The sequence below is a fragment of the Panthera pardus genome, unplaced genomic scaffold (assembly GCF_024362965.1).
Source record: "Panthera pardus isolate Hobbes unplaced genomic scaffold, ASM2436296v1 HiC_scaffold_20, whole genome shotgun sequence".
Classification (NCBI taxonomy): domain Eukaryota; kingdom Metazoa; phylum Chordata; class Mammalia; order Carnivora; family Felidae; genus Panthera; species Panthera pardus.
Genome location: NW_026526766.1, coordinates 27092803 through 27116982, shown reverse-complemented (window position 1 = coordinate 27116982; position 24180 = coordinate 27092803). Strand labels below are relative to the sequence as shown.

At 43.8% G+C, this 24180-nt stretch overlaps 1 long non-coding RNA gene across 2 annotated transcripts; it reads right to left on the bottom strand.

Moving 5' to 3' along the window:
- Positions 1 to 1968: 1968 nt before the first annotated feature.
- LOC109251688 (uncharacterized) lies at positions 1969 to 8258 on the bottom strand. 2 transcript variants are annotated; one of them, XR_008424165.1, is made up of 6 exons: positions 8049 to 8258; positions 7428 to 7539; positions 6340 to 7304; positions 4794 to 4919; positions 4513 to 4682; positions 1969 to 2482 (listed from the first exon to the last, which is right to left on the bottom strand). It is a non-coding gene; the product is annotated as an uncharacterized LOC109251688 (long non-coding RNA). The 2 variants fall into 2 exon arrangements; XR_002073646.2 differs by having other exon boundaries at positions 6340 to 7539.
- Between the last annotated feature and the right edge of the window lie 15922 nt (positions 8259 to 24180).

Here is a 24180-nt window from a genome sequence, read left to right as displayed (position 1 = left end):
CTCATTCTCTCTCTCTCTCTCTCTGTCTCTCTCTCTCAAAATAAATAAATAAACTTTTTTTAAAAAAGAACTTACAAATAGATTTATTCTGTTCCTACCCTCCCGTCATTCCCATTTGGAAAAATAAAAGCAAGGAAGTTTTTTTGAAATAAAATACTAATCTTTGTTGCATTCATTGCTGCTAAGAATACAACACATAGCAAAACTTCCTGGGATGTGAACAGGTGAATTTAAGTCAAGTAAGTAATCAAAGGAGCAGAGTTTTCCCAAAGTGAAAGTATGACTTATACCTTTCATTTCTGAAGAGACTTACTTGCTGTTTTCATCTTAAGTCTTCAGCCATTACTAGAAGAGAAGTTAAAGGAGTCTGCAGGAGAATTTCCATTCTAGGCCAAGCAGCACAGCTTTGGGCTCGCCTCATTGTCAGTGTGCTTGAAGTTGCACAACCAGGGGTTAAGCATGGGATCCACTCATGTGTTTGTCATTGTGAGGAAAACTGGTCCCATATGCCCACACGCACTCGCACACACCTCATTTCATGTCTGGACTTCAGACATGTGCAACAGCACATAGCGATGTCAAGGAAATGGCAACCTGTTCCTGCTTAAACCCACTTACAAGAGAAAACTGCATTCAGATGACCTATTCAAAAGGTGCTTTAACTTTATTCCAAGTGGCTGGCAGGAGAGCTTGCTTGAAATGAGCTGATTTTTACCTTTTTAAAGAATTTGAGTTATCAATATTTTTAATTATAAGATTCATTTTGATCAAGTGTCCAAATCAATCTCCAAGGAGTTTTCCTTGCTTTTTCCTAGGTTTACAAATATCATGTGTCCAGGGCGCCTGAGTGGCTCAGTCAGTTAAGCATCCGACTCTTGGTTTCAGCTCTGGTCATGTTCTCACAGCTCTTGGGTTCCAGCCCCACATCGGGCTCTGCCGCTGGCAGTACAGAGCCTGCTTGGGATTCTGTCTCTCCCTCCCTCTCTCTCTGCCCCTCCCCTGCTTGAGCTGTCTCTGTCTTCTCAAAATAAATAAGTAAACTTAAAAAAAAAAAGTTACCTTAAAAAAAATCATGTGTCTAATAGGGCAAAAGCATCAAGTTGAAATCACAGTTGACCTTCAGGCATGAGAACTGGGAGGGTGTTGGGAGCTAAGAATGCCATTCAGTAGAAAGAGAAAGGGATTCTGATGTAAGTGGTGGAAGTCATATAACAATTTGGGATATGGGTTCTTACACACACACACACACACACACACACACACACACACACACATACACCTGCTTCAGCAAAGCTGCCACAGGATTTCTCCTAGGGCATTTTCATTCCCATAGCCCTAACACTAGGCCAAATTATGTGAACTGATCCATTTCATCTACTTTGAGCCAGTGCATCTGATTCACACAGGTTCACAAGGTTTTGCCAACTTTCCATGGTATTAAAGAGTCTGAGCACTGGGGTGCCTGGGTGGCTCAGTCGGTTAAGCAGCCGACTTCGGCTCAGGTCATGATCTCACGGTCCGTGAGTTCGAGCCCCGCGTCAGGCTCTGTGCTGACAGCTCAGAGCCTGGAGCCTGCTTCAGATTCTGTGTCTCCCTCTCTCTCTGCCCCTCCCCTGTTCATGCTCTGTCTCTCTCTGTCTCAAAAATAAATAAACGTTAAAAAAAAATTAAAAAAAAAAAAAAAGAGTCTGTTGCCCTACAATGATTGAATATCTTAGTCCTCTGAACTCACCAGCATCTTGGAGGGCACTGAGAGCCTTTGCCTTCAGTCCACCCCAAACTACCCCAACCCTGCCATCAACAAACACGTGTTCTGTCAGTGTCCACAGTGAATTATTGGGGAGAACTGGGGATACTCCATTGTTCAATGTCACCGTACAGCAATCCTAACTTGAGGTCCCCAGGCTGTCACCTTTTCCACGTTTACTTACGGCTCTATGACCACAAGAAGTATATAGTGCTAAAAAAAAAAAAAAAAAAAAAAAAAAAAAAAAAAGCCAGGCTGCATTAACACTGAGACTGTTCTCACATCCCAAAAGGCCTGTGGCAGAGTCAGCAACAGACCAAAAGATACATAAGGGTAAAGCCATTTTTCTTCCCCAGGTCCCCTTTCTGTTGATGAAATTGGAAGCACAGTTGCTGGTTCAGGGGGAAGAGGTGGCAATTATCCCATCCACCTGGGTCCTAAATCTGCTACCTCGGTGATGACCCCTTGATGACTCCATGGGCGCAATTTCCCATCTCTCAAATTTTGCCTCTTCCCGTAGACCCTGTGTGGATGAAGGCTGAACTCGGGAACCAGTTTCTGATTCCAAGAACGCAATGTTCTCTCTCACACTGTTTCCAAGACAAGGGAGCAATGCCAGTTATGAATCTGAGCACACGGATCCAACAATCCTCTTGAAAAAAAGGCAAAAATACCAATTTTCAGTCCAGCAAAAAATGCATGCCTTCAGTTCAAGTGATTGATGAAAATGCATTCCTGTTCGACACGGAACGAAAAAAAACACATTTTTAAAGATGAAGTACCCTGGAATCCCTGCTAGCAGCTTATCTTCAGCTACTCCTGTCACAAAACTGCCATTATAAAGCTAGTATTAATCAGTTAATTAATGTATTATTGTTAATCACGTTCAGCATGTCTAAGAGGCTCTTCAAAGACACAACTTAACTATTCACGCGCCATCTCACTACTTTTCTCCACTAAAATTAAATACCAAGACGGCAATGGTAAAACTAAAGCATCCTAATTAGATGCCACAAAAGACCTGTGCCATTCGGCCAGAACTCATCTCAATTCTTTTCATAAGTAAATACAATTTAATTTTGGGTGTCTGGTTTTAATTGTATTTTTCCCCTTAAAAATTTTTAACTAAGTAACAGGACATTGACAAATAAAACATGTTTTTCTCACCTCTAGACTGATCTGATAAAGGGGAGCAGAGGAGCATACACCTGGGTCTCAGGTGGGAGGAAGTGTGGCAAATGCACTATGGGACAGCTAGGGTGGAATATTGCTGGCCATGAGACTTTTAGACCAGTTACTAAATGTCTCTGTTATTTGGTTTCCTCGTCTAAAAGTGGAAAGAATAATGGCAGGATCTCTTTCATAGAATTTTTGTGAGGATTTAAGAAATTAATATGTGCCGGGAGCCTGGCTGGCTCATTTGGTTAAGCGTCGGACTCGTCTCAGGTCATGACCTCACGGTCCGTGAGGTCGAGCCCTGCGTCGGGCTCTGTGCCAACAGCTCAGAGCCTGGAGCCTGCTTTGGATTCTCTGTCTCCCTCTCTCTGCCCCTCCCTCGCTCACGCTCTGTCTCTCTTGGTCTCTCAGAAATGGATAAACATTTTTAAAAATGTTAATAAAAAAAGAAATTCATATGTGCAAAGTTCTTAGAACAGGAAACACATAGTGAGCACAGATTAAATATTAGTTGCTCTTATAATTTAACGGAATTTTCAGCTGAAAGGGCGGGCCTACGCCGGCTGACTCCATCTTGTTCTGTGTCCTTCACCTTGACCACACCTCCTCCCCTTGAGTAACCCCCCCCTCCTCACCTGCCTAACAGGACTCGGACCCTTCCCCAGGACCCTTCCCCAGCCAATCGGCTGAGGCCACAGCCATTACCTCACCAACTGCCCCTACGCCCCAATAAAACCTTTGTCCTTTTGAAACTCGCTCTCTCCCCTGTATCTCACCACTGCGTCAGTGCAGGTAGGGGATTGAGCTCGAGCTAGCTCGAATAAAGGCTCTTTTGCTTTTGCATCGGACTCGGCTCCCTGGTGGTCTTTGGGGATCACGAATTCTGGGCATAACACAGCCACTCGCTAGACTTTTTCTTTTGACTGCACCTCAAAATCGATTCATCTAGAGAGGTAGTGCTCTTCTCTTCAGAGCAGCTCCTCCTCCCAGCTTCCTTGGAAATAAAACCCCCAGGCAGTGGTGCCACTATCTGATAACTACAGAGGTGCCACCAACATATTTGATTCCTCCTGCCTCTGCTCTCTCCAGCCATCCACACTGTCACCTTGTCACTTCCCTCTCCATTCCAGCTGTGATATTGTGATCCAGGTCTTTGTCCCTGGTTCCCTGGTTCCTGGCACAAAGCTCTTAAAACCCTTAGAATTACCTGAGGAATGGGGCAAGAGGAGCATCTTTTGTTATTCATACTTAGCCTCTTTCAGTCATACCCGAGTTTATGCTAATGAGCTGATTCTTGGAAGATGGGGGGGGGGGGGGAGTGTTGCCAGATAAGTAATGCTGGTGAAAAGTGGGCTAGAACTTTAGTCCCACCGGCGGGGGGGGGGGGGGGGGGGGGGGGGGGGGATAGAACCGGGGATTGCATTACTCATCAATGGTCAAGGACTTAATCAACCATGTTTATGCAACAGAACCTCCATAAAAACCCAGACGAAGGAATTTAGAGAGCTTCCGAGTTGGTGAATGGACCCATGTGCTAGGAGGGTCGTGCATCCCCGAGACAGAAATTCCCACATCTGGGATGCCCTCACCTCGCGTCCACATACATCATCTTACTCGGAACGGGCTGCTCACTTGCCCCTGTGCCATATGGCAAGAAGCAGAGCCTCACTCAACGTTGCCCCAGTTGATGGGGGCCTGCATCCAGGAACAGCAAGGCCAGGACATCATTCATCTCAGCCGTCAATGCTGCCCCTCCCTCCTGGGAAGGAGAAAATACAACACTGAGGACACACTTACACTAAAAAATCACTTGTGGCTTACCTGAAATTCAAATTAAACTGTGTGTCCTCTTTTATTTTGTCGTTCTTACCGTTTCATTTTTCCATTTGCTAAATCTCGCAGTCCTACGTCACACACACCATGGAGGACATCAAGGGTCCTCCGTTTACAGTGGGAGCCAGCTTGTCCCAAAAGGGGATCACCATGTCCAATGCCTCTAGGGTTGGGGGGGGGGGGGGGGTAGTAATGTGAACATGTGTAGCAGGGCCTCTGTAGGATGATATATGACAACTGGCCTCAAGTGTTGAGAGATCGCCCCAGCGAGCAGTGGAAACTGTTTTTTTTTTTTAATGTTTTTTTAAGTTTATTTTTATTTTTGAGACAGAGAGAGACAGAGCATGAACGGGGGAGGGTCAGAGAGAGCAGGAGACACAGAATCCGAAGCAGACTCCAGGCTCTGAGCCATCAGCCCAGAGCCCGACGCTGGGCTCGAACTCACGGACCGGGAGATCATGACCTGAGCCGAAGTTGGACTCTTAACCGACTGAGCCACCCAGGCACCCCCAGTGGAAACTGTTTTAAACTGATGTGCACTGTGCATACTCCAACAAACCCAAGTAGCTGCTACTCACTTCCATCTACGATTGCCATAGATATGGTAGAAATGCTCAAAAAATTCCCAAATGTTTGAAAGGTTTCGATTTGAAAACTTTTGATATTTCAGTGTTAACAACGAATTTAATCATAAAGCACTGTACTGGCAACCCTGTGTAGATGGACAGAATAAAAAAAATTTTTTTTAAAAAGGTGTAATGTCCACACCAGCTGGCCTGCAGGCCGCCCTATAGCAATTCTAGAGGTCAGTCTTCAATCAGGAAGAGGCATCCATTGCCCCAGCCAAGGTCCGCCATGACAGTGGTTCAGCTGCAAGTCTGCTCTTGGCCAGTGGACTCCTTTGGTACATCTGGTTTGAACTCCCTAAAAGAAGGGACTTGACTGGGTTGGTTAGTCACCCTGCAGCATATAGCACTCTACCTGGTCACTGGCCCGCCTAGAGAGGGGAACTCTCTAGTCTAATCAGCTATACTCTGGGAGGACAATTACAAGGTCCAGACCCTTCACATTCCTCTTGCCCTGTGCACACCAGTCACACTTGCCTTCTTTCGGTTTCTCTTTCTGCTCTTGTCCCACCACAGAGCTCCCTTACACACCTTCTCTGTGGTCATGCCTCCTCGCCCTTCTCCCCAAATCAACGCTTTCACACACTTTCGATCTCTTCCTGGGGGAATCCTCCCCTGGCCTCTCTGATTAGGTCAAAGACCCCCCCTATACAACCCTATGCCACCCGGCCCTCGGTGAAGGTATTCAAAGCATTTATTTACTGGAAATGTGCAGACATCAGCCCAAAGAACACAGAATGGATTCTGGAACAAGAAACTGGAAGCTTCCTGCTGTGCCGGGAATTGACTGCTGAGTGCTAAGTCATGGTGGGGAGCCGTCCTGGAGGTGCTGGAGACAGATCTGAGGGGTCTAGGCCACAGGGGAGGAGCCACTCAAGGGGCTCAAGGCAGCAGCTATACTGCTGTTTTAATGATCTATTGTTGTGTAACAAACCTCCCCAAAACTTAATAACGCACCATAACCATTTATTCTTCTTTTGCAATGTGCGCTGGTTTCCTCTGGGTGGTTTTCCTGCTCCACGTGGTGTCCACTGGGAGAAGAATGCCCCGAGAGGAGATGGCCTTCTTCTGTCACGTCTGACGTCTCAGCTGGGAAGGCTGAAGAGCTGGGACCCGGCTGAACATCCCTCTCTCCCTGTGGCCTCTCCCCGCTGCTGGCTTGGCTTCCTCACAGCACTGTGGTCTCGGGATATTGGGCTCTGTCTGCGGCAGATGACTTGGAAAGGGAAGGCGCGGAAGGCCATCAGTTCTCTTAAGGCGTTGGCCCCAAACTGTCTCACACAGATCCCTTCACAGCGTTCTCGGGCTCAAAGCAAGTTCCAAGGCCGGCCCCATTCAAGGCAGGGACAAGGCTTCACCTTCTGACGGGTGAGAAGGCCTTTGCGTCAGCAGAGGGAAAGACAGGATGGGGGCCATCTGAGGAGTATGTCACGTGGACGCCTTAAAATACCTTCACACTGACCCAGCAGCGTATTTGCTTAGTGGCTGAACATAGAGGTCAGGTCTGTGCCTTTTATTCAGGTGAGTGTGGCAAGTTTACGTTTGTTTGTGATTTATTCGATGCGAGTCTCCGAGATGGCCGCAAGGGTGACTGTGTTTGCTCTGCCTTCAGGCGCAATGTCTGTCACATTGCAGAATTTGCTACGTGTTTGTTGAATGAACGAACTAATGAATGAATGAATGAATGAACGAGTATCCCCTTTAAGAAACAGCCACCACGATCATCACTGAACCGCTTCGGTGACCGAAACACTTCAACCTTTGCATGGTGGAAATTTGACGAAGGTTTTTTAAGGGGGCTGGAAACAGAAAGTTCAGTGTCAGAGTTCGCCCAGGCAGAAGAACTAGTTTTGCTTAAAGGCACTAAAATGTGTCTTTTGGAACTGATACCAGGTGTCTGTGGGAGGCAGGAGGGAAAAAAACTGAAAGGAGAAAGAAAGATTTAATACAATAGGTTTCTCCCTCCCCTGTCTTACTGATGTTTCTTTGCACCAGGCAAAGATCCCCTACCACTGATAAGGCCATCAATAAGGGGAGCCACCCACCACGAGGGTTTGATGAGCCACCTCCCAGGAAGGCTCTCCCTAGGCAAGAACGAATGCCTTCTTCCAGTTTCGAATGCGTAGCTTGAGGTAAAGGTTTTATTTGGGCAGCAGCCTGGAGTAAAGAAAAAAACAGGAGCCAGAAAAACTGGGTTCCCGGCCAGCTTGGCCACACTCTAAAGAAGAATCCTTCGCCGGCGGAGGGCTCAGCTACCCCAGATCTCAATCCCTTTTGACCAGTTTCATTAAGTCGCGCTGTGCCCCTGACAGGATGTGACAATCCCACCCTTCCAAACTCCTCGTCCCCATCAGTAATGTCCATCTGCCTGCTGGTCCAGCCGTGACCATCTGGAATGCATCAGTATTGGCCCCTGCACATCTGCTACATCTCCTTGCTCACCAGACATCATAGCACTTCTTCCGGGACCTCGTGCCTCCTGTCTCCATTCTGCTCCCGAGTCCGGGTCCTCCTGGAAACCAGCTCTGGTTTGGTTCCTCTGATCCAAACCAATCCCTGGTTCTAGACCGTCTTCAGTTCACCACTCCTAGTGATTTCTGACTCTCCTGACATTACGCCAGCAAACCCTGGTGGTTGCCTACGTGGAAGGCAGAGGTAGACTTAACCATTTACCACGAAGCCGTTGAAGCTTAAGCTCCCAGGTCACCACTCACTTGGCTGGGCTCCTTTCCAAAGCCAGGAAAAAGGAAGCTCTCGCCTTAAGGTTACCTGTGTGAGTAAGATTGTTTACCACCGTGAAGTATAACCACCTCCGTTTTCTACCCCAGTTTTCTTCACTCACATCTCCTCTCATGCTAAATGGTAGCAGAGTGCCAGTAGACTGTTTAGGGTGTACTGGTGGGTTAGTTGGGTTGAGGATACACTTAGATTGTGTTTACTAGAACAGGTTGACGTGGCTCCCTTCAAGGTAAATGGGCACTGGTTAAAAGAAAATAGTGAGGTTTGGGAACCATTTGGATTACACCCAGCATATATTTTTTAAAGCAGCAATATATTAAGAAGAAAAGATAGACTGAGGATAAAAGTAATGAAGAGCCTCTGGGGATTATTTGCTAATGTGATTAGTAGTTCAAATCATGTGGACGCACTGGAAACAATTTTACTTTCTTAATAATTTGGCACGAAAGACTAACAACAAATTTAGCACAAAACTCATAACACGCATTACAATGAGGACATTGAAAATGAACTCTTTTACGAGTAGCATGAATGGAAAGAGTGTTTGAGATTAGCCAACACACAAGACAACTTGAAATACCTGGAGATCTTACAATTCATTTATAAAAGAAACCGGGGGGTGGTTTTGTCAAAGTTGGCAGTAACCCTACATCTTTACATAACATTACCAATAAGCAAGTTGTCAGGCTGAAAGAAACTTTTTTAAACTGCTGATTAAAAAAACGTCTTGATCCCCCATGTTGAGAAAAGACTGAATGGTCTTTCTATCGTTGCTAAAAAAAATTATACACAAATTCACTGTCAGGTGAGGAGGATTTCGAATAAAATGTTTCAGAGGGATGTGCCAGGTAGTTACTTAAAATGTTACCATTTTTTTAGTTTTTTTATTTACAGACAGAGTGCAAGTGGGAGAGAAGGGAAGAGAGAAAGAGAGAGAGAGAATCCCAAGTAGGCAGGCAGTTACTTAAAATGTTACATTTTTTTTAGTTTTTTATTTTTTACAGACAGAGTGCAAGTGGGAGAGAGGGGAAAGAGAGAGAGAGAGAGAGAGAGAGAGAGAGAGAGAGAATCCCAAGTAGGCTCCACACTTAGCATGGAGCCACACAGGACTCAACCCCACAACCCTGAGATCATGACCTGAGCCGAAACCAAGAGTCGAGATGTTCAACAAACTGAACCACCCAGGCACCCAAGAATGTTGTGAAGTTTATTTTTTATTCTTAATTTTGTTTTCAGAATTTTGTATGCCTTTTCTTAAAGAGAGATTTCAAAGTGTATAATCATCAAGCCACACAACATCTGATCTACCTTGCCAGTAGCCAATTCTCCTTCCTCTTTCCAAAGGGACCACAAATTTTGCTCAGGGACAGGCACTGGATCCTAACTCTGGTCCTTCCAGGCACTGATGGGTACAACTGCATTAACTACATAACACAAAGAAGGCAGTTACTGGCTTGTTTATTTAATAAAGATAGTCTTCCACAAGCCTAACTCCAGCCCCACTGGCCAAACTGGCCGTGTTTTTTATTTCACCAAACCAACAGTGCCTTTGAAAACACTAGAGCTGTGTTATTCCATCTGACAGCCACCAGCCACATGTAGGGCTTTAAATTTTAAATTTTGTTTACTTATAATTAAATACAATTTAAAAATCAGTTCCTTGGTTGCACTAGCCACATTTTAAGGGCTCAATAGCCACATGAACCAGTGGCTATAATTCTACAACACAAATATAGAATAGTCTCATCATCAGAAAGTTCTATTGAACAGTCTTATTCTAGAAAACCTAGAGTAGGACACCATCTAGGATGTGTTCTTCTTCTTTTTTTTTAATGTTTATTTATTTATTTAGAGAGAGAGAGAGAGCACAAGAGGGGGACAGTGGGGATGGGGGAAGAGACAAAGGGAGAGAGAGAATCCCAAGCAGACTCCATACCCAACCCAGAGCCCCATGTGGGACTCAATCTCAGAACCACAGGATCACGAGCTGAGCCAATATCAAGAATCCGACGCTCAACCGACTGAGCCACCCGGGTGACCCTAGAATGTGCTCGTATCAAAAGAATAGAACTTGAATCTGATCAAGTCTCTACAATTCATAGGAAATGCAAAAAAGGGAAGAAATGCTCATCTACACCACAGAAACACAACCATAAATATGCAGGGTGGAAAATTTGATGGGATAAATGATACAGTTTCCTAAAAGGAAGATTTCAAGAAAAAACAAAAACAGGGAAACCTATAAATACTGGTCAGATACATCAAACAATGAAAATGTGTGGACTCTATTGGAATAAATTCAGATATAAACTATAAAAGTATGTATTCTAAGGATGAGATAATAACTGACATATAATAATTGATAATAGGATATATATAACAACTGACAACATTAAGGAGTGGCTTTTTAAATAATTTTAGGTATGATAATGGTATTTTGGGTACGGCATAGTAAAAAAGATCTTATCTTTTAGGAATGCATACTAAAATATTTACAGAAGAAATGATATAATGTCTGGGCTTTGCCTTGAAATAATTTAGGATGGGGGATGGATGGGCACATAGATGGAATAAAATTGGCCATGATGTGATGGCTGTTGGCTCTGGGGGACATACCCACAGGCATTAATTTTATTATTCTGGCTACTTTTACATTTTTTAAAAATTTTTCCATAGTGAAGACTTAAAAAAAAAAAAATGTACTAAGGCAGGACCACAAGAAGAGAGCTACAGGAAATAAAGATGGCTTCTTAATTCTCTTAGTACTTAGTAGGCATTGCCCTTGACCTTGGCCTTTTCAGTCAGTCGTTGTAGAAGACCTGCTTCACACATAGACCTGATGAAGACATCTGGAAGCCAGAACACAACACTCAGAATCTGGCAGAGCAAGATAGGGAGGTAGAACATGATTCTTAAAATAGGAAGCCTGGATTCATTTTAAGTAGGGATTCATCTACTTCTAGTATATGGATTAAATGAGGTAATACACATAATGCACTTAGAACAGTGACCAGCGTAGAGAACACTATAGAAGTGTTCTTATCCGGATTCTGATGATTAACGATGGGTTGGAGAAGAACCAAGAACTGAAGCAAGTAAACAAGTTGGGAGGTCGCTCCCATAGTCCTTAGTGGTGGCTGGGAAATTGGAGAGCAGTGCAGTGTGAGTGAAAAATGGGAGTCAGATGTGCAATCATTAGGGCTTCCTGATGAGCAGGGACGGAAATGAAGAGCTGTCCCCAGGTTTCCATCATAAACTATCAGATGGATGATGTGGGATCACGCCGAAGAGGGCTGCCGAAGAAATCAATCTGGCAGGAAGAATCAAGAGCGCCATTTCATTCCGTCGAATTGGAGATGCCAAGTGGAAATATCAGATATGTCATCATCCTCATTGCACATTGAGGACACTGAGGCTCCTTTAAATGAGGAAGCTGAGATCCAGAAGGACTAAGTCATCTCAAAGTTGAACAGCTGTTAGGAGAGTCAAACTTGGAACTCAAGCTAAGAGCCCTTCGCAGCCAGAGATCTCACCTCCTGGTGCTGAAACCCCCATAGGAACAGCGTCTGCTTCCCTGGTGTAACCCATCGGTATAAGCACCTCCAAGATACGCGCAGGGGGCTGGCATCCCAGAAATTCCAGGCAAGTGCCTGAGCCAACAACAGAGGCCAGGAAATGTGCCTCTGTTCTCGGAGTCTTAGCAGATAGATAATTTGCCCAGGAAAGAAGGAAAAGCCAGGGAAGAAAACTATACACAGTTAAAAGGAGGGACGTTAGCTTGCTAAGCCTGGCTTCCTGCTCTACTATATAGGGTGGGAAATCTAATACACACAATTTCAGGTCTATTATAAAGGATTATGTTCAAAAAGAGAAGCAAGGGAGAGCAAGCAAGATCATGTACCTCATAAGTCTCCCAGGTCTGCATGTTCATTTACCCAGGCCACAAATTAAAAATAAAACTGGACCAGGGGCTGGGGGCACTGAGAGAAACGGGGACTTATTACCTCATGGGCACAGAGTCTCATCACAGGGCTGATGAAAAAGTTCTGGAGATGGCTGGTGGTGATGGCTGTACATCAGTGAGAATACACTAATGTCACTGAACTACGTATTTTTAAATGGTTAAAATGTTAAATTTTATGCTATGTATATTTTACCACAATAACAATAAATCAAGCTGGATTTTTGCTTATATTATTGAATAGAAGGTCACATCACACACCTCCATTGTGTTTCTCTAGGAGCCGGGTGATGAGCCAGTGTCTCTTGTCGTCCCCACACACTTTGGATGTGGAAGAGAACCCGTTTTGACTTGGACAGGAAAAGTGCTGGAAATGAGAAATTAGCTATAAATAAAATGGCAACAATTGTCTAAAAAAAAAAAACTTGAATAAGAGGCTAGATTTCAAATGGCATACTATTTTATCTGAACAGGATCACATTCTGTAAGCAAGCATCTGTCTGCATCAGTTTATGAGCCCCTCAGGCCCAAGACCTGCCTCTGCCTGTCGTGTCAGTGCTCTCACGGGGCCTCGTGTGAAAGTATTGTTACGTTATTGGGGAAGTTGAATGGAAAAATCTAGAGACAGTGGAACCAGAGAGAGAAAAACTACAGTGCCCACCACTAGAAATAAAAATGCGAGGGAAATAAGTCAACCAGAGATAGACAAATACCATAGGATTTCAGTCGTATGTGGAATTTAAGAAACCAAACAGATGAACTTATGGGAAGAGGCGGGGGAAGAGAGAGGGAAACAAACCATAAGAGACTCATAAGGGTAGAGAACAGAGGTTTGACCGAGGGAAGTGGGTGGGGGATGGGCTAGATGGGTGAGAGGTACTAAGGAGGGCACCTGTTGTGATGAGCACGGGGTGTTGTATATAAGTGATGAATCACTGAATTCTACTCCTGAAACCAATATTGCACTGGATGTCGACTAAAATTTAAATTAAAAAAAAAAGAAATGTTAGGAGCTGCATTCAAAGGGAGGTCAGATTAAATTAAATGGAGCCTCCTGAACTTTTAAAGCTAGTAGACATTTTCCTGCTTCCAAGAGCTTGCTTTTTAATTTTTTTTAATTTTAATTTTTTTTTTTTAGTGTTTGAAAAGGTTTAATTGTGTTAAATATATGTAACGTGAAATTTACCATTTCATCATTTTTAAGTGTGGGGTGAGGTTAAGTATACTTGCATTGTTGTACAACCCTGTAAAGCTGACACTCTATGCCCATTAAATAACTCCCCATTTTTTCCTTCCTCCAACCCCCGCTAGCCATCATTCTACCTTCTGTCTCTGAACTTGACAGCTCTGGGTAGTTCATGGAAGAGGCATCCTGCAGTAATTGTCTTTTTGTGTCTTGCTTATTTCACTTATCATAACATCCTCAAAGTTCAGCCAGGTTGTAGTATGCGTCAGAATTACTTTTCCTTTTAAGGCTGAATAGTATTTCATTGTATGGATATACTCTATTTTGTTTATCCAATACCTGTTGAGGGACACTTGAATTATTTCCACCTCTTGGTTATTGTGAATAATGCTGCCATGAACATGGGTGTGTAAATATCTATTTGACTGCTTAGTTTAAATTCTTTTGAAGATACACACAGAAGTAGAATTATTGAATCATATGGAACACAGAGTCCCCACACATGCACAACTTCCCACACTACACATTCTCAACCACAGTGGTGCATTTGTTTATAATTAATAACAATTGCATTGACACCATTATCATCCAAAGTCCGTAGCTTACACTGGGGTTCATTCGTGGTGGTGTACATTCTGTGAGTTTTGACAAATGTACAATGACATGTATCCACCATTATGGTATCATACAGAGTATTTTCACTCCCCTAAGATTCCTCTGCACTCTGACTACTCACCCCTCTCTGCCCCCTAACCCCTGGAAGCCACTGATCTTTTTATTGTCCCCACAGTTTTGCCTTTTCCAGGACACCGTATAGTTGGAATCATGTAGTATGTAGCCTTTTCAGAGTAGCTTCTTTCGCTTAGTGGTACGCATTTATGTTTCCAGAGAGCTTTCATTTTTACATAGCCTATTCTTGGCTGGTTTGCTTCTCACTTGTCTACAGTCTCCAGTGAAGACATTACTAAAAGAAGGGAACCCTCTAGGCTGCACAAAAGCATGACTCTCAATGCCCCATCAGCCATTGCTGGGATCCTGGGCCAGAGACTTAGAAGTCAAGGCTCTCAGGCACCTCCCTGAAAAGAAAGGAAAGCCAATGCCAAATTTTGCTCTGATCAGGCAATGCGTTAGCCTAATCTCACAGTATAGCACCCATAGCTAAATTATCTGCCACTGTTGGTCACTTGTGACCATATTATATTAGCAATGTTAGATATCATGAAACTTTTTTTAATGGAAGAATTTAGAACCCAGTGTGAGCTCTTTCTAGTTTCTAAACATTTGGAAACTAAACAACACACTTATAAAAAATATCCAAGAATCGAAGAGAAAGCTCAAAGGAAGTAAAATAATAAATAGAACATAGGAATTTCAGTGATGCAAAAGTGGTTCTTCAAAAAGAAAAAATCAGCCAAATTGATTCAACTCTAGAAAGACTGAAAGAGAAAAAAGAGAGAAGACAGAAATCACCAATATCAGGAATGAAATAGAAAGTATAATTCCAAACCCTACTCATATCAAAAAACAATAAGGAAATACTACAAACAACTCTACGTACATAAACATGACAACTTAGAGGATATAGACCAATTTCTCAAGGTGCGCAAACTATCACAATTCACCCAATATGAAATAGATAGTTGGAAAATTTGGATAGCCTTACAACTATTAAGAAAATTAAATGTGTAATTTAAAAACTCTCAAACAGAGATCTCCAGGCCCAGATGGTTTCATTGAAGAGTTTTTTTCAAATGATTAAAGAATTAACAGTAGTTCTACACAGTTTTTTCAAGAAAATAGAGGAGAGTACACTCCCAAATTCATTTTATGATGCCACTATTACCCTAATACCAAAACCAGACACAGAAAATGACAGTAACAAAAAAAAAAAAAAAGAAAGAAAGAAAGAAAGAAAGAAAGAAAGAAGAAAGAAAGACAAAAGGAAGAAAAAAGAGACTATAGACCATTACCCCTCATGAATACAGATGCAAATCTCCTGAACAAAATATTAGAAAATAAAATTCATGATACATAAAAAGAATAATATGCCATGAGCAAGTGGGTTTTATTCCAGATATGCAAAACTGATTGACTATCTGGAAACCAATCATTATAATCTGAGAAGAAAAAAATCATGTGATCATATCAACAGATGCAGAAAAATCACTTGGCAATATCTAACAGGCATCATGATAAAAATTCTCAGAAAAACAGAAATAAAGAGGAGTTACTCAACCTGATAAAGAACATCTACAAAAAAAAAAAAAAAAACCTACCTTAAAGTTAACATTATGTTTAATAGTAAAAAACTGAATGCTTTCCCTCCAAGATCAAAAACAGGCAAGGATATCTCAAAAGGACAACCATACAGTACTTATTCAATATTCAATATTCACTCATTCAACATAGTACTGAAAGTTCTAGCTAGATGGCAAGGCAAGAAAAAGTAAAGTGAAATAAGGTAAGAAAAGTAAATTTGGAAAGAAGGAATAAAACTGCCTCTGTGTACAGATTATGTGACTACCAACATAGAAATTCTCAAGAAATCTATAAGAAACAAACAAATTCTGTGAGTTCAGAAGGTCGTAGAATACAAGAACATACAAAAGTCAATTGTATACAGGTATATACCAGAAATATAGTAGTCATGACATCATGGCAACTGAAATTTAAAATAGCATACCATTCACAATAGCTCAGAAAAATGAAATAACTTACAGATAAATCTAGCAAAACACATACAGAACTCGTATGCCAAAAACTTCAAAATGCTGATGAAAGAAATCAAAAACATCGTATGTGTCATATGGATGTGCACTTGAACACTTCACATGATAAGAATGAAAATTTTTAGAAATATTTAAGCCAATGCTCATCCAAATATCAGCAAGAGTTTTTGTAGCTAGAGACAAGATCATTCAAAACTCTACACGGAAACTCAAAAGGAGCTAGAGTAGCTAAACAACTTTGCAAACGAAGAATAAAGTGGGAAGGATCAATCTATCCAGCTTCAACACTTATTTTGTAGCTTTGTGAATCAAAACTGGGTGGTATTGATGAAAAGCGATCAATGGAACAGAATAGAGAGAGAACCCAGAAGCAGACGCACAAATACACTCAACTTTCTGACCAAAGTGTAAAAGCAATTCAATGGAGGAAAGATCATTGGAACAAGTGGACATCCACAGACAAAAAACATAACATCTAAATTTATACCTTATACAAAATTTAAGTCAACATGTAAATCATGAACTGAAATGTAAAATGTAAAGCTGTAAGTTTTGGAAGAAAACAAGAAATCTTCAGGATCTACAGCTAGGCAAAGAGTTCAGAGACTTGACTCCAAAAGCACAGCCCATAAAAGGACAAACCGATAAACTGGACTTGATTAAAATCAAAAACATTCACTCTGTGAAAGACTGTGTTAGGAGAAAGGAAAGACAAGCTTGTAGACTGGGGAAAAAATATTTGCAAACGGCATATCTAACAAAGGGACTAGTTATCTAGATTATATAATGAATTATAAAAACTCAATAGTAATAAACAATCCAATTAGAAAATGGGCAGAAAACATGAACAGACCTTTCACCAAAGAGGATGTGTATTGCCAAAGAAGCACGTGAAAAGAGAGTCAGCACCGTTAGCCACTAGAGAAATACAACTCAAACCAAAATAGGTTATCACTACACACCTAATGGGAAAGACTAAAATAAAACATAGTGACAGTAGCAAATGCTAGGGAGGATGCAGAGAAACTGAATTCCCATTACCTGATGGGAATGCAAAATGGTACAGCCACTCTGGAAAACAGTTTGGCGGTTTCACGAAACAATAAATAAATATAAACTATCTTAGAGCCCCGCAATTATACTCCTGATGCATTTGCTCCAGAAAATGGAAAATACATGGTCACACAAAAACCTGTCCATGAATCGTCACAGCAGCTTTACTCCTAATAGCCAGAAACTGGAAACATTCCAAACGTCCTTCAACAGTTAAATGGTAAAAACAAACTTCCATTTCAGCACCATGGAATATTACTTGGCAAGAAAGGAGTAAATGCACGATATATCAACAGCTTGGATGAATCTCTAGAGGACTGTGTTAAGTGGAAATAAAATCAATCTCAGTAGGCAATATGCTGTATGAGTCCACTTACCTAGCGTTCTTGAAATAACAACATTATTGAAATGGAGAGCAGATTAGTGATTTCCATAGTGTTCTGGATGGGGAGGGAGATGCAAAAAGGAATGAGGCATGTCTGTAAAAGGGCAGCATGATGGATCCATGTGGTTGGTGGTGGTAATGCTCTTGACTACATCAATGTCAATATCCTAGTGGCGACATTGTACTGTCGTTTAGCAAGATGTCACCATTAGGAGAAACTGGGTAAAGGGCATAAGAAATATCCCGGTATTATTTCTTGCAAATGCGTGAGAATCTATAATTAACTCCAAATAAAACATTCCATTTAAAAATGGTTTGTCCATTAATTTGTTCAAACATTTCTCGAGCATCTCATTATGCATTATAACCATTGATCTCCACAGAGTTTATAGTTGCTGTTGCAACAGCTGGGATTATAAAACAAGATCCGAGAGCTTGCCCAGGGTCTGGAGGAAGAATTTTCTTGGTGGGTAAATCCAAACTGTGAGGCAGAAAAACATTCCAGTCAGCTGTCCGATAAATGAGGGAAAGGGTGTTGGTAAAATTCTCTCTAGATACTTCCAGGCGTTCAAAAAGAATGGGTTGGCCGAGTTGTAGGTTCTCAGAAGACCACCTTTGCCATCTGAGGCCAATCGGCCACCCCCTACATTTTCAGTTTTGCTGTCTCGGGAGAGAAGGGGCCATTCAGAGCTTTGTGTGAGGCTGGCAGTCTGGATTTCCAGGTTCCCAAAGGAACTATGCCCAAATTAGCCTCATCCCAGAGCATGCTGGGAGTGAGAGAAGGTGGCATGGGTGTTAAAAACACTGGCTTTGAAGCCACAAATATCTGGTAATTGTTCTTTCTCTGCTCTCTCTTGGTTGTGTAGTCTGGGCCAAATTGCCTATCCTTCTGGAACCTTGTCTTTTCATCTATTTCATGTGGCTATTGTCGTTTGTTCCATACATTTTATTGGGGCATCCACAATGGGCCAGGCACTGTTGTAGGCACTAGAGAAACCACATGTGAATAACACAAATCAGGAAAGAAAGAGGAAGGGAGGGAGGGAGAGAAGGGTGATGCAAGGCAGTGCCTAAAAGCGTGGCCAACGATTCTGATTCCTCAGCAGCAGCATCACCAGGGGGCTCCTTAGGAATTCAGAGTCTCAGGCCCGCCCCGGACCTGCTCCTCAGACTCTCTGAGGGTGGGACTCAGAAGTGCTCATGCTCACCAGCTCTGCAGGGGATTCTGCTGGCCTCCAGATTTGGAGAACTGGGGGTCTAGAGGGAGCAAGAGCGTTTACCACGTGACCTTGCGCAAGGCGGTGCTCACTCGTACTAGCCCAATCCCGACCCCATGGGAAACATTCAATTTGTCAGAAGGGACGAACCCTTCAAGAATTCAGGCGGACCTGGAACTCAAAACCCAAGCCCACTACCCTCCAACTGGCTGTTCCTTCTGTTGCCCTCACGGCCTTCACGTGCCACAAACGCAAACGCGCAGCAAAGAGGTCCTGACCATTTATCCGGGGCTCCCCACACCCTGTGAATTGCGTTTCTGGGCCTCCACGGTGTCAGCGCCCTCCCGCATCCTCATGGAGACCTCGGATGCTTCACTCCCTCCTGGGAGGTTATGATACACAATTAAAACCGGAAAAGACAGCAGCTTGCGCGTCTAAAGGTCAACCGTTGGCTTGCGGTCATTTTTGTCTAAACCGCAGAGAATGAACACAGCTTGGAAACAAGATCATTCCTTTATCTGCGCCTTCCTAGGTCTGCGGATTCTTTGAGGACCGTGGAGTCTGCACGTCTCTCAGAGACGTTGGATGATGGCCCGGGCGCTTCCCGAATCCTCCCGCACCCGAAGCGGCCCGCGGTCCTGCCGGCCTATTCAGTTTGTGCAGTGGAGGGGACACGGTCCCCGGGGTTAAGAGCTGGCAGTGGGGCACGCAGGAGCCCCTCTACCCCCGCCGAGGACGATCATTCAGAGCTCCGTGTGGGTCTCTTTTGTGCGGTGGGTGAGGCTTCCCACCATGGGTTCCGGTGACTTGGAATGCCAAGGGCCCAAACTTAATTAACTTCTCCGGGCTGGGACTCTACCATGTCAACCCGCATCCTGCTTCGTGGGGCGGCCGGACGAAAGTGCTCCCTGCACAAACAGAAGGCCAGGGACCTTAGTGGGAGCGTTGGCAAATACAACAGGGCCAGTGGCATCCTCATTAAACTCTGATTAGCAAGTGGACTTGATCCAGGCTAAATCAGAGCTGAATGAGATTTCTTTCTTTCTTCTTCTTTCTCTGCTGCCAGTTGATCAGATGTAGGCAATTAAGAACCCCCACACCTCCAGCCCTTGTATTTTTTTGAAGCAGGGAGCCCATACCAGTCAGGCCATAAAGACACTATTGTCCTAAGAACAATATTCCCCACTAATCTCACTTCTGGTAATTTACTTTTTTTTTTTTTCCCAAGCAGATTTAGAAACTTAAAAAAAAAAAAAAATCCTTGAAAGAGTTGGGGGGGGGGTTGGGGAGGAATACTCCACGGTATCTAATCCCATCGCAAAGTGGGAGTTTTCTTGTTCCATTCAGCTTTTCTTTGAATGAGCCCTGGATAAATAAACTTGGGCTGCCTTGCCACATTGATGCGGAGACCGTGAGGGTCCAATTATGCATATGGGGGCGTGTGCATTCTGGTTTGCAAATCAAACACAAAGAAAGCAGCACAAGTGCCCCCTTGTAATCAGTTCTCACTACAAATTTACAAACCTGCGAGGTGAGATTGCCTTTTGTTAAGTGTTTAAAAGCAATTATTACCTTTCTTTCATTTTCTGGTGGTAATTAGGCTTCTGAATCTAGTCCAACCTGGTCTGCGCCTTGAAGGCTTCTCGCTCCTCCCTGTGGTCTGCACGGGTGAGCTTCCCCTCGGAGCCAGGCTTGCAAGGATTCCTGAGAACTCCAGAGCTTTTCCAGCCCGAGGGCCAAGAAGTCTGACAGGCGGACGTCAGACGCTGAGAAGCTGTGTCCTTTTTTGCCTTGAAAGAGAGAAGATAAAAGACAATGGTGAAGAGAAGGATTCAGGGAGGGCAAAAGGAAAGACAGAAACTGGGGGGGGGGGGGGGGCGGGGGGGAGCATGAGGCAACAGAAACTTGAGAGGGAAAAAAAAAGACGGGGAGGATTATCTAAAAAAAGGAGAGTCACCTCAGCACTGTTACTGTGTTCACACTTTTGCATTCACTTGCAGGATTCCGGTTAATGAGCCCGGCTGCTCCCGGCACCCTTGCCTCAATGCATTTGGGTTCAAAGCGGAGTCTGTCTGCAAATAGAAGCCAAAGGGGAAAGAAAGCAAGAGAATCCAAAAGCCCTGCAAAACAGCTAACCAAAAAGCTCTACCTTTCACCATGTCCCAAGGTCACACCAACTTGGCAGGCAAGAGAGCCCCCAGAAAGACCTGCCTGGGGCTCCGCCTACCGAGACCCTAGCGGAGGCCAGGCCAGAAATTCCATTGCTCTTGGCACGTTCTGTGACGGTGCAGAACAGCAGCACCATTCCCAATGGCCAGATCCATCTCCAGGAAGGCCAGAGTTGACATCCCATGGGTCTCTTGGAAAGACAAACTATTTTGGATTGTTGAGTTTTTGAGATTTAGGACGGCTGAGCCCACCTGGGTGAGGATGGGGTTCATCGTAAAGGAGCTGGCGTGGAAACCAGGCTGGAGTCAGAGGGAATCCCCGTCACTAGAAAGGAGGCAAGCTGGGCCATCTTACTACTGTCCCGGGAAATCCTAGCTGGAGGGCAGTTCCAATATCAGGGGCAAACCAGAGGTGGAGTGGTCACCTGCTCTGTTTTCTTCTCGGGAGCAACATTTCCTCCCAAGGTGAAACAGCCCATCCCCTTTCACAGTGCGGGGTTCTGAGTCATCCAAATCTCATTTCAGGCCCCGGCCGGGTATTTACCAGCTGTGTGAGGCTGGTCAAACTCTGCAGTCTCGAAGAGCCTCAGTTGTTCTCACCTGTACAATGAAGAGATTCCTCCCTGGAGAGGATAAAATAAAATAAAATACGCAAATCACTCAACACGTGTCCGTGACAGACACTCCATATATAATCGTATGAGAAAGTTAGTCTAGTAAATGATGAATGTCTGTTGGTCTTGTTTAAGAGACTGAGTTAAAAAGAGAAACAAGTACTGTTTCCACGAAAAACAGCTGTGTGATTGAGAAGATAGATTCAAATAGAGAGAAATCTATATAAAAGCGTTGCTGTGAAGCATAGTAAATTTGTTGGCATACTGAGTGCCAGTAATGTGACTTCCACCCGGTCTCCACGGAGGGTCAAATATCGGATAGGAGCTGTAAATATGAACAAGCCTCTCATCCAAAAAACTCACCATCTGGGGTGATGTAAGCCGTGTGACTATCCCACCAGGCAGAACGCGATAAGAGCCAAAGGAGTTGTGTAAAGAAACGAAGGAGCGCACTGAGGAAGGAGAGATTAGTTCCAGATAGCAGGATTAGGAGAGGCTTTAGGTTGGAGCTGGCATTAAACCAAGACTTGAAGATAGGTGAAAACAAGGAGGGCGTTCTGGCAGGAGGGGACAGAGTGCATGCAAGAAGGCAGGTATGTCCGAACGATGGGGAGTGGAGGGACGGCACCTGCAGGGCGCGAGGCTGTGTGCTTGGGTCAGGGGACAGGAGTGCTCATTTGCCATGACGGGTTGGACCTTCACTGTCTGCAGCAGACAGAATGGAATGGTTTGACTCACATCGCCCCAGAAGCTCGGGTGTGAATTGGAGGTGGGGAGAGGACAAAGGCCAGGTCCGGACCGGCAGAGGCCTTTGCAGCAAGAGACAATGATGGCGTAAGGAAGGGTGTGAATGCACAGAAGGGCATGGATGTGGACACATCAGGCAAGATGGGTGATGTGTTGAACGTGAGGGCCAGGTTGGAGGGAAGAGTGGCAGAGACCGTTGGAATCTGAGCCCAGGGAATCAGAAGAACTTACAGACCCCTCATCCTCCCCCCCCCCCCAACCCCCAATGCACGAGGGGTGGCTGCTAAGCCAGAAGAGGCATCTTCCGTGGAGGAAAGGACAGGTGTGATGGTGCCTTGGAGAAGAGACAGAAGGAGAGCAAGGTATTAGAGGAGGTGGTGTCCCAGGGCTGGGGAAACAGAGGAAAGGGCAGAGAGGAAGTGCCTATGAGTTCTTGACCTCCCTGTCCCATGTGGAGACAGGTCAGGGAGAGAAAAGGTGCCTGCAGTGCCCAGTGGCCTCCAGAGCACGGATGCTGGGTCCTGACCCTCACTCAACAGCTGTGAGAGGTCTGCACCGTCCTCAGGCCCTGACACAATACAGTAGCCTTGTCCTAATTTTGCCACTGGACTATTTATCGCTGAGGGAATCTGCCCCCATTATGTCACCGCTACCCCCTTCAATAAGATCATCAGTGAGCTAAGGTTCCACAATGATGGTGAAAAATTCGTGTATGGCCCTTCTCTCACACTTTTCTCTTTTACTTGTTAAAAAAAAATCTACTGATCATCAGTGTTCTTATTAAAGCTTTTCCAGAGATATCCATTGAAGGGGACTAAAGAGGCCCTGGAAAAAAGATATTAAAATGTCATACCCAGGCAGGACCGCAAAGATCATCTGTTCCAGGATTTTCCAAACATTTTGGGTCTTAAGCATCACCTGGGCCTTTATTAGAACTATAGAAGAAGACCAAGAAAGTGGACCTAAATCTTAAAAAAAATTATAGATTCCCAAGCCTCATCTCAGATCTACTGAAGCAGAACATCCAGGTGATCCTTAACATCATTCAAGTTTAGGGGCACCTGAGTGGTTCTGTCAGTTAAGCGTCTGACTTTAGCTCAGGTCATGATCTCACAGTTCATGGATTCGAGCCCTCCATTGGGCTCTGTGCTGACAGCTCAGAGCCTGAAGGCTGCTTCGGATTCTGTCTCCCTCTCTCTCTGCCCCTCCCTAGCGAACGTTCTGTCTCTGTCTCTCGAAAATGAATGAAAACATAAAAAAAAAAAAGATCATGCAAGTTTAGGGAACACTGATTTAATCCAATCTCTTAGAGACAAGGCCCAGAGAAGTCAGTTACCAAGAATTCACAATCTCAGGGGGACATGGGACTCATACTCTCAGGGGTCACCTTCTAACACAATCTCCTGGGAGAGGAAAATGTTTTGGGTAAATTGATATATTGACTGAGCAATATTTGAGCAATATTGGTATTTTTTCTCAAGCTTGATTTTAATTCACTACAAAAAAATTAGCAATTTTTCAAATAACTTTCTCTGTTCGCCTTAGAAAGCAGGTTTGGCATATATATGTATCTGTATAAGTATGTGTATGTATATGTATGTGTGTATACATACATATGTATAAATATACATGTATATGTCCATGTGGATGAATATGTATCCATATATAAATATATATTTCTGTATGTATGTGTATGTATGTATATGTGTGTGCATCATGTGTATATATACATATGCATGTGTGTACATGTGTGTGAATATGTATCCGTATATGAATATGTATGTGTATGTGTGTGAGTGCATGCATGTGTGTGTAAATACACGTGTATGTGTCCATATATGGAAATATATTTGTATATGTATATGGGTATGTATAGCTATATACCTACGGGTCTAGAACCATCAGGTGATGAGTAAATGTGTGATGAATGAGTTGAATGAGTGACATTATCCCAGGAACAGGCCGGGCAGCTGGCCCGGCAAGTTATGGCCACAGATAT